Here is a 15,369-nt window from a genome sequence, read left to right as displayed (position 1 = left end):
TGACGTTCTGGTTTATCATATTGAATTGCGTTATGCAGGCGAGACCGCTGAGAGCGTTTCCCTTGTATAACAAATTAATTTCCTTTTCCATTCCTGTGTATCAGAGTGACTGAATATTGTGAAGAGGTGTTGCTAATAATACTTTAGGGGGTACTAGGGGGTATTATTGATCATAAATATTATGTAGGCCTATATCTGCCCGATGTTGAAATTAAGAGCGGCTATTAATACTATTCTTGACTTATCTGATGACGAGTTGTTGGAATTATACATTTAGATTATAACAATGCACATTTGTTTGTATTTGTTGAGACAGTTTTCTTTTTTATGTAGTAATCAACAGTACGGAACTCCATAACATTTTGGATTGGTCTTTTAAACTTTTAATTGCAATGTAAAATGCTTGACAAAATTGAGGGATTAAAACCAATAGAAAATTTACTTCTTCAGTGTAGCAATTACATTGAGATAATTAAACACATATTACTACCGGTAATAATTTGCACATTTTTTGTATTTGCTCAGACTTTGTTTTCTTTGTTATGAAGTGATCAACAGTACTGATCACTAGCATTTCGGATTGATTTTTGTAGCAAATATGTTTCCACGCACATACCAGTGTTGGTGGTTATTATGGATAAAGATTATGAATACTAGGGTTAGATTTGATTCAAAAGTTGGGGAAAGTTGGGGTTATTGGGAGGCCTACACTCACAGGGCTACATGTAGCAATGCTAGGGTGTGCAATAGTTGCACTTAAACATTTTGCATAATAACCCAAATAATGATACCTTTTTTAAAATAAAGAGTTTGTATAATATTTGAATGTGTCTGGCAGCCTGGCTCTGCCTGCTTTGTTTGTGTGTGCTAAGAATCTAATGGACTGTATGATTACCTGTGAATACCCTCAAAGCTTTCCCCCGTTCCTTTCCCCATCGGATATCCTACTCACCAACGTATTTCCTGCCCAGTGCCGGCCCTGCCAATAACTTGTTGGACACCACCATCATAAATTGGCATGAAGGAATACATTCGTGTAAGGACACAATGGAGTCTTGTGACCAAGTGCTAGCCCAGTGGGTGTTTCACAAAGATCCTTAGTCAAACTTAACTTAAGTTGGACTTGAAAATTATAGAGAGCCATTTGTAGCCTCAAAACGATTATATTCAAAAGCAAAAATTCAAGTATTATATACTTTTTTTTTTATAAATTTTACATCAAGAACATGAAATCTCCTTGATAATAGAAAATATGAATGATTTGAATCAACATTTATGCCCTTTAAAATAACTTTTACAAAATATTTTCAAAGATGCTAATGGCTTTCTATAATTTAAAGTCCAACTTAGAGATAAGTTCAACTTAGGATCTTTGTGAAACACCCCCCTGATAGCCAGGGGTAAGCCATTAGGGTAAATTGTGGGAATTTGCCCCCTGTATGATTATCCCCTGTAAGTGACCCTATTCTCCAATGTTCCCTTCTAGTTGGTGGAGGCACAAGCCCTCACTGCCAGGCCAGGGAAAGCTAACTGAACAGTTACAGTCAAACACCCCAGTAATACTTTACTACCTCCTTAGGCATCCCAATATCCCCAACAAGTCATTCTTGAAGACTATATATGTTATAACGAATGAGGTGGAGATCAGTGCATGTAAGCACTAGTCAATACACAGATATACTGCCATTCTAGCTCTCAACAGATAGTTAGAGTCTGATTAAGAATTTATTTAGAGCTAATTGTTCACAAGCTGTTTGTCCTGTTGACCCCTTTAAAACTTTTATTTATGGAAGATATTAATATGTTGATCTGATCAACTGGGTCAGTATGGAACATTAGTCTCTCAAGTCACAAAATAATAAAAGTTTAAAAGGAAAATCATAATTTCTTTGTTTATATACAAGTCAAATATGTTTTAACATTTGAAAAATAACACATTTAATGAGTTGGATTAGTGTCTCATTTTTCAAAGATAAAAGCTAGATGAAAGCTCTATATAAACTATTTAGATTGATATGAATAATATAAATTACATATTTCAGACAGTGTGCAACATATTTCAGCATGGTACAATAATATTAAGATTTGCAATGCTAATTACAGAGCATGCACCTTGCATGATCTTAAAGACAACAACATCTCTGCACAATTAATGTCCGTCGGGTAGGCCTACTATACCATTGAATAGAAATCATCCAGGAGTTTTGTCAGGAAACGTTATTATTGAATTCAACACAAACAAGATGGCAGCTTAGTAGCTGAAGCAATCAAACACTGGAACGAACAAAGGAAAATTGAGCAGCAACGTCGACGACGGAAACGGGAATAAAAATTCTACTTTCGGCGGGGAGTTGATGCAAATTTGATGATGCCGAGGCATGCGTGAAATGTCAGGTATCTCAAGTTTAGGTTAGGGATCTCTCTTGCCCCAATATCTAGTCATGGGGCATCCCTGAAAAAGAGAAGGGTAGAAATCTGGCTAAATAGCTCACGGATGAACGCAGGGAGAGAGTTAGGATAGCCTGATCGTGCTCCATGCGTGCCTGAAACCCAACCATCACCTAATATTTCTGGCCTGTATTTCTAGGACTGTTGAATGTGTAATCAAGCAATGGATTTTACGAAAGAGCTCTCAATTTTAGTTGTTAGTTTTTACCAAGCCTGTCTGTTTGCAATGTTACATCCAGTCACCTTGCAAACAACACAGTATATCACCTTGTGCTTACAAGTATATCAGAATTATTTGACGTTACAAAACCTTTGCTGTACTCTGCAATGGAAATCTTAAGTGATATTAGCTATTAGCTGAAATGGCTAGCTCTCAGCTACTTGTATGATTGAAAATGGGAAAGAGAGAGAAAGGGAGGGAGAGAGAGAGAAAAGGAATGAGAGAGGGAGAGAGGGGGAAGGGGGAGGGGAAAGAGAAAGGGAGAGAAAGAGAGAGAGAGAGAGAGAGAGAGAGGGGGATGGAGAGAGAGGAAGAGAAAGAAAGAGAGAGAGAGAGAAATTATCATCACAATTATCATCCATGAGTTTGATCTATAAGTTTGATGGTTGTTTAAGATGTTTTGATGGAAGGAAGTGTATGACTTCCAAAGGTCAAATACAAATGCCAGACTATTAAATACTGGCTAGTTTAATTACATTAGTCAAGTTATACTGTATAGTGAAAGTTCAAAGTACAATAAAAACACTCGTGTTCAGATAGCCCTCCGTTTCTGTGTAAAATATTGAGGTAAACAAGTTTATAGAAGAAATGGTGCCTGAATCTAGTATGACTTTCAGTAGATGAGGTTTATCGATGAAGATTCGGTCCGGTGGCACAATAATTTCTTGTGACGATACCGAGCAATATTAGAAGAATATATTCCAAGAAGAATATGTTTAAATGGTGTGAGTGGGTGATAATTGTGAATTCTTTATTCCATTATTAATTGCCACCCATGCACAAAAATGCCCCAAGCTACTTTTAAAACTTTGACTCCCATTATATCATATTGATTACTAATGTATGTTGTATAGAAATCATGTTTTGATTGTGTCATTATAATATTCATACATATTAATAGGTGAATAATGTCTAGCTGCCATCTAACATTGTTTTCAAAATTCATATTTACCCAGAGCTTTCGTAACTGACATCGCTTAGGGATTAATCAAATTGTGGTTTGTAAAATGGAATATAAAGCTCAGGACAAAGTGCGCCTGAAGCTTAGACCCCCCCCCCCCCCCCCCCCCCCCCCAAAAAAAAAAAGATCTAGTAATTGTGGAAGAACCTTTGTAAAAAAAAAAATTTTGATTGTTTATTTGTATTGCATACTATCACTGACAAATGATTGTGAAGTAAAGCCTGTGCATATTTAATTGTATTATAATCACACTGAATTTCCAACCAATAAGATTTGCAGTTTGGATTTAGAAATACATATTTTAAGTGGGAGCAGTTATTCTTCATAAAGCATTGATCATTCCACTCCGTCATAGGTAAGAGATTATAACCAGACACACCTAATATTAGCAGACTGATTACCTTTCACTGAACCGTGGATGTTTTCTAGGATGGATAAATATAGATGACTTTGTGAGAGAAGTATAAGTCAGGAAAATGGTTGATTTCTACCTCAGAGTCTTGCCTTTCAGCCATGCCTTTCAGCCATGCCTCACTCATCCGTTCGAGCATTCACACCGCAAGCAAAAAACTTTTTTTTCCCCTTCATATTCCAGAGTTTTGTCGCAACTCCTCATAATTAGGACGAAACATACTCTGTGTTATGGGTTATTCCAGTAATTTAAGTGGTAGATTTATAAAAAAAACACAGAGGTTTTTCAAATTGGTTTGTCTACAATGTAACAAAGTGCTGGTCCTCATTTAACACCTGGGTGAAGAGTGGCAAATGTAGATTAATGTCTTGCCAAGCACTCTGATCCTTTTACAACCATTGTGAAGCTGTTCACATTGTATTTGAGACCACATTTAGACCATCAGAATTCACTGTATGGCTATAGGAGAACCTGGGCCTGTTGCACAAAACTTACCATTGATGGTAACTTTGCCATCAATGGTAACTACCATGGCAACCTTGATTTTGATTGGCTTTTGAGCCCTGTTACCATGGTAGTTGCCATTTGATGGCAAAGTTACCATCAATGGTAAGTTTTGTGCAATGGGGCTCAGATAGGCCTAGCTGTAGGATAAGTAATTTACCTTTTCAAAATCTGAGCATGGTATAACAAAACGTTGTATGATTTAACATTGTATTGCGAAACAAATGTTTGAGCATCATTTAGAAAACAAACTCTATGAAGAATCAGGATCACATTTTAGTCTGAACGTTGTACAAAAAAATAATATTACTGGATGGGATTTATTGTGACCATGCATTGATGATGACCAGCTGTCCATTACACAATTGACCCCTTCACAACTAGTTTCTTTGTACGATGTTGTTATGTAGTGTATATTCCGTGTTCTTTACACAACGCTTTTGGACAGTCTGAACTTAATAATAATAATACCGGTACACAACATTTATTATGCGCTTAATACGGGTGTTTCTAAGCGCACCATTGTCTGGCTAAAAATTGCCAACCAAAACTTAAAATAAACACACAAAATATAAATCTGTTCTTTATTCAATAATCATGCATATATAATAATTGAAATAGAAATGAGATCAAACATAAGGTCAAACATAAGGTCAAACATTAGATCAAACAAACAAAGAACTAAAAGAACGTAAGGAAATCAAATCTGAAAGATATTTCAGGGCTTGGCCATGGAGAATTTTATATGTCAGAACAAGAACTTTAAATGTTATACGATGGTGTATGGGAAGCCAATGAAGAGAATGCAATATTGGGGTTATGTCAGATTTGCGTCTGCAATTGCAGTTTAAATTTGTGTCCATCTTTATAGGTCTCATGTTGCCCTTGTTTCTCACAATATTTGAATCCATGCCACCCCCACATCACACACATGGGCCATATGACGTAGAAGAAGAGTAAAACAAGGAGATTGACACCCTTTTCACACACGAGTAAAATTCTTTAAAGCTGATTAGTTTAAAGCGCTTTAAACTAATCAGCTTTACATACAACATCATTCACACACAGAAATTGTTGTGCCATTGCGCATTGAAGGTCATGTCATATCAAACAAAGCGCACTCTCCATCCAGTTTAAACATGTATAACCGTTCACACACAAAATGTCAAGCTCTCTAAATACGATACGAACTTCGTATCTGCAGCCTGCTTTGAGGGGCGTATGAATCGCGACTTCGTATCTATCCGAACATCGTTATAAACGATGTTCACACAGGGAAAATTTTCTTTAAAGCTGTTTAAAACCGTTGATTTAAACAGCTTTAAACTAATCAGCTCTAGATACGATGAATTTTAGCTGTGTGTGAAAAGGCTGTGAGTAGGAGGAGGAGGGAGAGGAGGAGGTATCTATCCGAACATCGTTATAAACGATGTTCACACAGGGAAAATTTTCTTTAAAGCTGTTTAAAACCGTTGAGTTAAACAGCTTTAAACTAATCAGCTCTAGATACGATGAATTTTAGCTGTGTGTGAAAAGGTTTTGAGTAGGAGGAGGAGGGAGAGGAGGAGGAGGAGGGGGAGGGGGAGGGGGAGGGGGAGGAGGAGAGGGAAAATCAGTCAGTGATTTATGTGCTTTACCTTACTCAGAAACTGTGTTAAATGGGCACTTAGTTACCATGACGATGAGATGAGAGAAGCAAATGAGGAGTAGGAGGAGGAGTAGGAGGAGGGATGCTTGTTTGTTAGAAGGTAGTTGATTCTATAATTAAGTGTCTCTATGGATGCATACGATGCTACCAGGTTGGTCCTGCGCTTGTCCGAGACAAGAGGCCCACTTCTGGAGGATTATTTTTAATCAGGGGCCATTCAAGTGATTATTTGTTTTTTTCATGACAGTGTGTCATGTTATTCATATTCACAATTTGTTTAATTAATGATTATTTGACTGAATTAACTTGAAATCCTTCCGTGTTGGATTGGATCGATATGAAGTCGATACTTACTTGTAAGGGCGATTGAGAACAAGTACAACATTGCATTTATGAACAAGTTAGACATAATCATTCATTAGATGTTGATTATATTTACCCATAAGGAAATTAAAATGTTATCTTATCCCCACATATTAAAACAGATGTGGGGGCAGGAGACTGCATTTAAGACAACACACTAAGGCTGCGTTCATGCTTAAATTTTGAAGGCAGAATGAGCGATCTGAAACGCTCATCGTAAACGCTCATCGTGATCGCAGTTCCACGATGTAGTGTTCATGCTTACTTCTCTGGCTCCCAAGGCAATTCTACGTGTGTGGCCTTAATTGGTCTTCCAGCTGGATTCGCAAACCTTCACTGTGCATGCTATGTAGACCTACTAGAGGTCAGTGCGTTGACCCCATTTAAACGCGTTTACAAATTGTAAACGCATCTTTTTGTGAGTTTACGATCGGCGATCGTGATCGCCGTTTTTCGGTGATTCTACAAAAGTGAGCTAAGACGCAACCGTGTTTTAAACTAAACGCGTAACAGATGCCTGATTCTGGCCGTCAAAATCAAGCATGAACGCAGCCTAAGGTTACCGATGATTTGCGGTTTGTTGTCGTAAAAATGAGATATAGGCTCTAAATGTTTCATTTTCCATCATTTTAAGATGTTTAGAAATGAGGCAGAGGAAATATTCTGTGAGCCTTAGCTGCCAAAACAAATAATCGTCCCAAATGAAATCAATCACATATTGCTAGGGGTCACTCCGGGGTCGTAGGGCTTGTAACAAAGAAGTGCCCCCTGTTTGAGAAAGGAGAGGCAGCTAGCTCAGCGCACGTCAAGTGTTCAGAGAGGAGGAGGAACGAAAGGAAAAGGGGTCTAGTTAACAGTGACTGTGAACTTGTGTTATGAACCTACTGTCAACTTATGGTGTCTTTTCACACAACGTCGAAGTGTGTGTTTCTCCGTGTGTGTGTTATTGTGTATCCTCATTGCAGTTGAGTCGAGCAGTGCTTTATTTTTATTCTACTTTTTAAACAGTGTATGTGTGATATGTGTGGATCACAGACTGGGGGTTGCTAGTAGTCTGCTCTCCTAGACCCTTCTGGACAGTTTTATTTCTAATTTCATAAATCAAACCCCAGATAGGGCAGTAATACCTAGGTCATTATGGACATTGAGGATATGTTTGGGGTAATTTTCTCTGGACATGACATAAGTTCACTTTAGTGGAAGAGAGTCAGTGCCAGGGATTTTAAAGGATTTTCCCCCGAACCAGGATATGGTTGAGAAAGCATTGGAGGAGATGTCGGCCTATATTGTAAGTCACAAGTGATCTGCATTTGAATGGGCTAACAAGGATTTTATTGAGCGAATAAAACACATGGACATCGGAATTGAGGTGAGTTGTAGCGGAGACTGCTGTGTAGGAAAGAGAGAGAGAGAGAGAGAGATCAGGAGAGAAGGAGAGAGAGAGATCAGGAGAGAAGGAGAGAGAGGATGGAAGAGATAGAGATTGGGAAAGATTGTGAGAGAAGGATAGTAAGAGAGCATTAAGAGTGAGGGAGGGTGAGAGAAAGAGAGGGGGATACATTAATTATGTGACGTAGAAATAAGTGAGCGTGAGTGAAGGCAAGATGGAGAGAGAGAGAGAGAGAAAGGGAGAGAGAGAGACAGAGGAAGAGAGGGGGAGGGAAGGAGGAAGAGGGAGAGGGAGAGGTGAGTGTGTGGATTCGTGTGTGTAGTATTTGATTGCTCTTTATAGAGGCACCGTCACACATAAAAGCATCTGTCAATATGTTACCGAATATTATGCGCGCAAGTTCGGCTGGTCCCCGTACTACTACGTGCGTCAATTGACGCGGTTGTGAATTCTTCTTGGTTTTTGCTTGCCCTCCCCGTGTTTCCCTTACAGAATGGTTTGTGTGTGCGTGCTTGTACATGGCCTGGGGATGGTCGACTGGACAGGAGTGATTATGGATAGCAGCTTTACAGATTGGATGCCAGCATCATACGTCCATTGACTCGATTCTATCGATTCTAGTCATCCCGTTCCCTTTGCATTAACTCTATACCTGCTATTCTCTATGTAATAAGTGTATTCTCCAATGAATTTACGATTGCATATATGGCACATTAAAGGAATGTTCATGCATTTGAGAAAAAAAGAGAATTTACTGACATCAGAGTATTATATCAGTATATTATAAATATATTATATGATTTGTTTTCGCATATTCTATATTTATGGTGTTTTTGTGTAAATAATAAAAAGGAAAGATAAATACTTCAGTATGGGTACTTTATATGTGATTTGCGTAGAATTTATGAATGCATAGTGCATACCATATAATTCATAAGTGCATAATACTGTATACAAGTCATTTCTAGGAGTAATATATTTACTCAGGGATACATGGTGTACCTGCATGTGCACTGATTATAAATATATATAGGCCTATGTTTGCTGTATGTTTATTTTATAATGTGTCCATTTTCTTGGCTGTTGATGTGCCTATGGAGTTATGATATAGATAAAAGGTCGTAGGTCATCAGGAATAACCTTTCAAGATGTGTCTACTTTAGATTTGATCAACATTTTACGAGACCATGAGTTTTTACCATATTGCATCAAGTTTTCAAATTTTAATTATTTGCAGGATTTCATACATTAACAATGAATACCATGCTCAATTATTGGTTGAAAAACATATTCTTTTTTTTCTCCCTATTTCCCCAATATGTGTATATACTAGATTTTCACTAGTTGGCAGCAAAGAAAATGATGTCAAGTCCAAGAATGATCGACAATAGCTTTCAAATCAGTGTCATAATTTGTTGTTGGTACCTATCAGTACCTGTACTTCTGAACGTTAGTTTTGACTTTATGATGTTTAATCATTGCCAATTTGCTACTTCTTGTGTTCTCTGTGCTTAAATTGTATATCTCCGAGAAGCCAAAGATCAAACCCAGCTATTCCTGTAACCTAACAAAGCACATCCCATCAACTGCAAAGTATTCAGAGAATGCCTGGCATCAAAAACCTCCAAAAACCTCAAACTTTTAAAGAGCTGAATTGTCCCAATACAGGGGGATTGACCCCACCCCACCCCACCCCACCCCACCCCACCCCACCCCATTGCTCCTCCTCTCTTTGTCTTTAAATGTGTTTCTATCACCCTGCCTTTGTCCGCTCTTTCTCTCAACTTTAAAATGGAATTACTTTATTTCATGGTCTTTACATCTCTTTGTGTTTGAAATCTCATCAAAATCCCATTCACTTTCTCTTTTCGTTTCTGCTTGGTATTTTTGTTACTTTTCACATGTCTTTGTTTTTTGGTGTTTTGCTCATCCCTCCAACTCTGTCTACATCTCCCCTTTTTGCTTCTGGTTTGGGTAAACTCTCTTTCAAAAACAAAGTACATTTCTGTACATTCCGCCTCTCTATCAATGTAAGAACAGTTTACCTACAAATTCAGTCACCCCCTCCCCTTGTCCCTCCCCTCCCCTCCCCCTGTGGGTATTTTTTCACCAAAGGAAATATTAACATTTATCAAATGTCATAAAATTTGAAAAAAATTGTATTATGCATGAAGTGTAGCAACATCACTCATTTCATTTTTCAAAAAATCTGTTCAGATATAATGAATTGTTTTGATGCTACCTCTCTTGATCATCGATGTCCTCACCTCCGCCTCATCCCCTTCACCTCACCCCCTCCGCCCTGCTACTAGTAGTGGGCAGAGCTGTGGAGGTGGGAGATTTGAGCCTCTGTTCTCAATCTGGGTGGTCCTGGTAGACTACCCCTAATTGGTCTCCTTCAGAAGCCTGGTTACAGATACATGTACAACAGTTACAGTTCTAAACTTGAACCATGGACTTATTAGTTGTCAACTACTAAGTCCATGCTTGAACATTTCAAAACTGGTATGTGGTATCACCCCCCCCCCCTCCTATACTGGTATGTGGTATCATCCCCCACCCCCTCCCATATTCCCTTTTCATCCTTTTTTATTATAATAAATGTTTCTATATTCTTGTTATATTCTATCACTAAGAATCATTTTCAAAAGCTGGTACCAGTTTAAAAAGTTTAAAAGCTATGGTTACCTTGAAATATCAAGATTGATCATTTCCATTTTGATTTAGTATGCTCAAAAACAAATGAATAGGCACACATTTAATTGTGTATATTTAATTAATAATTGCATTATAAATGTTCGGTTGAGCAAATTATATTTCCAAAAAGAATATAAATTAAATGAATTAAGGGGGAAGGAAGTTTGACATCATGGTAGTGTGAATGTAATTTGAGATATTTCTTTCATTTTAAAATGACACCCCCCCCCCTTAAAGGTACTATGTCCCATTTGCAACCCAAAAAATGAAAAAGTTAAATTCCAACTGCATTTGAAAGATAATACTAATTTAGAACTTCTCTAAAAAAGGTGGGGCTTGAAAATATCTTCAAGTGGGAAAATAACGACCAGTAGTTGTCAAGTTGACTTTAGGGCTATAGAGCCCAAAAGTAATAGTCTTGATTTTCAGACAAATGTACCGAATGGTCATACGTTTTATGCTGCGCAAAGATTCAATCAGTTTAATCTTGGCCATCACAAGAAGTGGGTTATTGATGTAGAAAAATGATGTACCCTTCACAACTCTTTTCATGTATGTTATTACTAAAGAAGAAAACAAAGCCAGTCAGTCACTCAATAGTGTCTGACAGGGAAGTCTAGCAAATAAACGGGTTTCCTTGCATAATTTGAATATGAGGACACTGCTAATGTTTAAATTTCACAGATAGGACATACATGACATATTCATAATTCCTGCAAAGTTCTACAGCATTTGAGGTTGGCTGCAAAAGGGACATAGTACCTCTAATCCTGGTGGATGCATAACTAGCCTGAATAATCAGGCCGTAATTTAAACTCTTATATCAGTTGAAGGTAATACAAAGTTTTGGGAAGTTTTGAAACTTGACTGGATAGTGATTCTTTACAATTTTGATATATTTGGATGCCCCTGTGGATGTACAATAAACAATAAAAAATTTAGCATCTAAAACACTTTTGATGAATTTCAAATAGTGCCTACGGCCATACAATGGTAGCTGCGACCATGAAAATCTCAGAATATGTAGTTGTGATATATAATTTCCAAACGGAAATAGCCAATCGGTCGTTTTTAGTCAAGAAACATTGTTTTATAGCTAAATTAATATCTTGACCTTGAGAGGGAGCTATACAACATAAAGAGTTTATTATTTACAATTTCATCACTTTAGACTCGATTTCAACCGCGACAACGATCACTGAATATTGTAGGATCGCAATATGCTTCCAATATGTCCATTTGAACAAAATTTATGACCCCTTACACAAACTTTGTATTACCTTTAAGCCAATAGTTTTAAGTATGAAATATCAGGTTCATGCCTCATTTCTTGAAGAAATAGTCATAACAATTTTGGGTCATTGTGATTTTACAGGGTCATTTGCTTCTAGATCCATGATAGTTTCAGTGATGTTCAAGTTGAGATACTGAGCACTTTTGATGAGTTCATTGGCACTGTGTGTAACCCCTACAGTGAAAGGATGTGTCTTTTCTCCTTGGTTTCCTTTCTTGCAAACTGCCAGACATGCATATGAAGACTAGAAAATTATATTTACTGTGAGAATGGGTGAAATCCCTGATGAAAACGGTTGAAAATTAGCTACACCTCTCCTGCAGGATGAAGATAGGGCATTTCTTTCCTATTCCAACTCACCGCAAAGTTTCATCGTTTGGATCCAGCCTTGCCTCTCCCCCACTTGTCTAAAACTCTTTGACAATCTCTCCCCCATTAAAAAATCTATTTCTCTCTGTTGTACATGTTTGTTGAGTAACTTATCTGACATCTCTGTTTTTGAATTCATCAAAGGATTTCAGTCTTTTCAGCTCAGATTTGGTAGTTTTAAATCTTGATCCATGACATTATTTTTGTCTAGCTGATTCTGTTTTTAATTAGCCATTATTAAAATCTCTTCTCTCTGTAGATGTTCAATCTCTCTCTCTCTCTCTCTCTCTCTCTCTCTCTCTCCCTCTCTTGCTCTCTCTCTTGCTCTCTCATTCTCTCTCTCTCTTTATCTTGCTCTCTCATTCTCTCTCTCTCTTTATCTTGCTCTCTCAATCTATTTTCATTTGACCCCTCTCTCATTCTCCCTCTTCCATTTTTTCTCCTTGTCTGAGGAAATATCAGATAATGAATCATGCCTAAGTTACGGATGTGACATACATTTTTAGCTCTATTTTAAGTCTACAATTCCTGACTATACCCCCTAACTTCTTCCACTCTCTCTCTCTCTCTCTCTCTCTCTCTCTCTTGCTCTCCCCTTCCTCCGACCCCTGCATTCTCTCCCTCTCTTGTATTTCCCCCTCTTGGTTTCCCCTACCCCTTCTATATATATATTTCTCCCTCTCTTTCACTTTCTCTCATATTCTCCCCCCCCCCTCTCCATCCCGCTCTCTTCTCTCCCCTCTCCCTGTCTTTCCATCCCCTCTTCCTATCTTTCCCCCTCTCTCTCTCTCTCTCTCTCTCCCCCTCTCTCCCTCTCTCTCTCCCCCTCTCTCCCTCTCTCCCCCTCTCTCTCTCTCTCTCTCTCCCCCTCTCTCTCTGGTTCCCCTTCCTCCTCTCCCCCTTTATGTCTGCATCTCTCCCTATCTCTCTGCACCTATCGAGAAATTCAGCCAAGAATCCTTACCCTGAACTTCCCCTGTACTCTGTAACCTTTTATTTTCTCCAACAAGTTTTTGGGCTGAGCGTGAAATGCCATAGTCCTCACACTTCTAAAGGGCACTTCCTTCGTTATGTATGCGACTCAGAGTCAATAGAAAATAAAATAAATTGTGTTGGATAAAGAAAATATGAGTGATCAATTCTTTCCTCACCAACGCCATTGCTAAGGTAGGCTCCGAGTGACCTTCACAAGTTTACGACACGACCATTGTTCCCCTTTGTTGGTGTTCCACTTTATGCGTTAGAGAAATCATTGTATTCAATGTTGTTCTTCTTTCTAAAGAGTTTTGTGTAAAAACTGAAATGAAATTTGGTAAATATTTTACAAGATATTCTCTTTATGAATCCTCGGAAACCTTGGCCTGGTTGTTCATGGGTGAAAGAAACCCTATGGTGCGTGTGCGTAGGGTAAGTGCATGGTATTGTTTATGTTCATACTCGTCTTTTGATTGAAAACGAGGATCTATGTACACACATCGACAAGACAGTGAGTGATCAAGGATAGCATTGTCAGACAGTGAGGTGAAAAAATATGCCCTTTACCTTCACGAAGAGTCAATGTATTATCATAGTATTATTCCTAGGTGATATGGAGTTAGTCATTTATGGATAAACAAATCAAGTCACTAAAAGGCATTTTGGTTCTCAAAATTATCTTTACATTGGCGGAATGGTTTTTCTTTGACAGAGCAGTTTTCTTGTGTTTGGAAGGTTTCTTTTTTTAAAATCCAGGTTGTGTACTAGATGTACATGTCGAGTTGTGTTGAGGTTTTAATATCCAAACGTTCAAGTACATTAATATAACAATAACAATAATAAATATGTGTTTAACAAAGATCAAGATGTAGCTGCTTTTTAGTATATCATTTTTTCTCAATTTTAAATGGGTCTCCTGTTGCCTCTTCACAAACATACTGGCTTTCTGAGCATGAAAGAAAATAAATCATCAATCAATGTTTTTTGTTATACGCAATGAAATATGATGTGGCTGTCACTGTCCTTGAAGTCTTATTATGTCCCATCTATATCTTTAAAGAACTTGTTACAGGAAACACTGCCATAGCTTCCATATATTTAGAATAAATTCATGTGAAATCCACTGAGAGCACTCTTATTTGTTATGAACCGATTCTTTGCTGTGGGTGTTTGTAAATTCTCTTCAATTTGTTAACATGCATTCTCTGTCACTACTTGGAATCAAATCTGGATGGTTTTGACCTCTGTAAAGCCCTGTAGTCTCCTACTGTGTGTTGCCATGTCTGGCCCAGTAAGACACCAATTTGCCATGGTGGAACCAGATAATATTGCTCCCAAGTTAAATGCTTCATACCAAGATTTAAAGCCTGTCTGCACTACTTGTAGCTACTTGCGCCCTCTATATAGCAAACAATACCTAAACGGTATCCGTTAGTCCCCCATGATCCCCTTTTTCTTATGTTAATTGAGAGCTGATTTGATGAGATAACCACCTGCCAGTGACCAAGCAGGGAGGTCTTATCCCTCCTTGTCAAAATTGTGCAAACAGGCTTTACCAAACGTGTACATGTAGCCCTTTTTTACTCCAAGATTCAACTTTTGTGTCGGCCAATATGCATTATGCAACTGTTTGCGACATGCAGATATACGCTCAGCAAAAATAGAAAATCAGCAATCTTTATTGTTCGAGGTTTTCATATAAATCATCAATTTGAAGGAAATTTAATGCCCTACAAACTTCAATTGAGATGAAGTTTTGAAATTTCACGCTTGGATGGGCACAATTTAACTGTTAGAAGGACTTATTAAGAAAATTACAAAAATAGTGCAATTAACCATTCAAATGTACTGATGTACATTTTAGACTAGTGAGAGATGATAACTCCTGATGAAATGGGCTTTACTAAGTTTACTTAAAAGGAGGTCACCCTAACCCCATAGCAACCTGTACTCCTCTCCCAGATCCTAAACTAATATACCCATGAACATAGCAAGGGGGTAACCCCCTTCTCCTCCTCCTCCTCCTCCTCTTTACCTTTCTCTTTGTATCTTTCTCCATCTCTCTCTTTGTGTCTGTCTCTCTTGTAT

Source organism: Strongylocentrotus purpuratus, unplaced genomic scaffold (assembly GCF_000002235.5).
Source record: "Strongylocentrotus purpuratus isolate Spur 01 unplaced genomic scaffold, Spur_5.0 spur5_scaffold_10, whole genome shotgun sequence".
NCBI lineage: Eukaryota > Metazoa > Echinodermata > Echinoidea > Camarodonta > Strongylocentrotidae > Strongylocentrotus > Strongylocentrotus purpuratus.
Note: the sequence above shows the minus strand (reverse complement) of the source record.